This window comes from Saccopteryx leptura, chromosome 7 (assembly GCF_036850995.1).
Source record: "Saccopteryx leptura isolate mSacLep1 chromosome 7, mSacLep1_pri_phased_curated, whole genome shotgun sequence".
Classification (NCBI taxonomy): domain Eukaryota; kingdom Metazoa; phylum Chordata; class Mammalia; order Chiroptera; family Emballonuridae; genus Saccopteryx; species Saccopteryx leptura.
The window spans coordinates 116,035,261-116,037,399 of NC_089509.1; the positions used below are offsets into that span (position 1 = coordinate 116,035,261).

Sequence of the window (2,139 nt, forward strand, 5' to 3'; positions counted from 1 at the left end):
GCGGGAAATAGTGTTCGGTCGGCCCCTGGTGGAATCGCTCCTGGTACCATTCGGCTGATGGTATTGGACTGCAGAAAACAACAGGAACAAGCAGCAACATCACACAGCAAGAGCCCGGGGGAAGCTTGGACCAGCAGAAAAGGAGCGACAGGAAGTGTCTCATGCAGCCCTCCGAGCCTGAGTCCCCCCTCCTTTCTTTGGTTTCCTGCTGGGGAATGCGGATTTCTACACCAAACCTGATGCTTCCAAAGGACCGCGGAGAGACCATTTGAGCCAAATGGATTACACATTTATATTTGCAAGCCCGGACTTTTACTAAACATTTAATCTACCCATTCAGCAGATATTGGCCGAGGGCGTATCATCCTCTGGGTGGGAAAAAGAGTGCAGACAGCCTTTTTGGATTTAGTCAGAAGGCGGGAGGAAACCTAATAATCATTTAAGAAAGGCTGTAAATACTAGTATGCGAGGTAGACGGGCACCGGGGCTGTGCGACGGGGCCGTGAGGCGCAGTGCCTGGCCGTTAACCCTTCGTCCTTGGCTCAGGAAATGACCACCCGGTACACTATCCCCTTCAAACAAGAGCCAGCCCATGATGACGCCAATTGGTCAGTGGCCTGGGAGACAAACAGAAAACTCTGAGACAGCGGCCGCGGGGTCCCTGGATGACCCGGTGGAGTCTGGAGAGAGGCCAGGACAGCGTGGAGTCTGGACGGCCGCAGCTGGGCGCGGTGTCTGCGGACACAGCCACACCCTGCCTGCCGCTGCGTCCGGCTCTCTCCACGCCCACATTGGTCTCGGGGACTTGGAACACGGCACACAGATAAAGTCTATCGATGCAGGACATGGACGCCTGGACTTGGGGCTTTTCTCCTGACTCCTGGCATCTGGCCACAGCAATTCATGTGGGGCAAGTGAATATTTTTAGGGTAGCAGGTGGGAAAAAGGATCGATCTTCTTTGGACATGAGAGGAAAGTTCATTCTCAGCATTGCATACAGTCCTGATGGGACGTACCAGGCTGGTGGGGCCTCAGATGGAATTATCACTATCTTCGACATCGCAGCTGGGAAACCGCTGTGCCCGCTGGAAGGCCAGCTACGCCCACTAGCTCCCCGGACGGTCCCCCAGATTCTCCGCTCCTCGTCACGGCTCCGGGTGGGGGCCACATCCAGGTCTATGATGTACAACACACCAACGTAGCTGGCACGCCGAGGGGCCGCGCATCCTGGCTGCTGGTCGCGGCGTTTTGCCTGGTTTCCAGTCCGTTCACAAGAGTGTAGAAGTCGGGGGTGTTGTTAGACTGAGGACTTGTGTTCACACCTTCTTCGAGTACCAGAACCTGGTCTGGGGAGTGAACGACGGTGGAAATGGCTCAAAAATTGTGTCTGTGGGAGGCGATCAGGGAATTCACATCCACGGTGGTCCAGTTTAAACGCCTGAGTCTTTCGCGCAAATGCTAGAGCTAGACAGACTGCATGGATTGAGCGTCTCATTCCTGATCTTTCTGGCTTGTTTACAAGAAAGGAGCAGAAACATACAGTCTGTAGATACAGTGTAAATCTCATGTTTTCATGGAAGATAATATCATAGTAGTACTTAGAGCAGGGGTCCCCAAACTTTTTACACAGGGAGCCAGTTCACTGTCCCTCAGACTGTTAGAGGGCTGGACTATAAAAAAAAACTATGAACAAATCCCTATGCACACTGCACATATCTTATTTTAAAGTAAAAAAAAAAAAAACGGGAACAAATACAATATTTAAAATAAAAGAACAAGTAAATTTCAATCAACAAACTGACCAATATTTCAATGGGAACTATGCTCCTCTCACTGACCACCAATGAAAGAGGTGCCCCTTCCGGAAGTGTGGCGGGGGCCGGATAAATGGCCTCAGGGGGCCACATGTGGCCCGCGGGCCGTAGTTTGGGGACCCCTGACTTAGAGCATTATATAACACATGAGTCACAGGTACCAGATGTCCAGCTTCTCCACACTGGGAGGGTCATCCTTTTGAAAATAGGAGTAACTAGTAACGGGGAGGCCTTTGGTTTTTTTGGCTACACCCATCAAGGAGTACAAAAGGATCACGTCACAGGAATGTCATCAATGTCTGTGCTCTGAAGCCCTCCCTGCTTG

General features: G+C 51.7%; 1 pseudogene; it reads left to right on the top strand.

The window, feature by feature from the left end:
• Positions 1 to 549: 549 nt before the first annotated feature.
• On the top strand, positions 550 to 1,434 carry LOC136378877 (superkiller complex protein 8 pseudogene; annotated as a pseudogene).
• Positions 1,435 to 2,139: the final 705 nt, after the last annotated feature.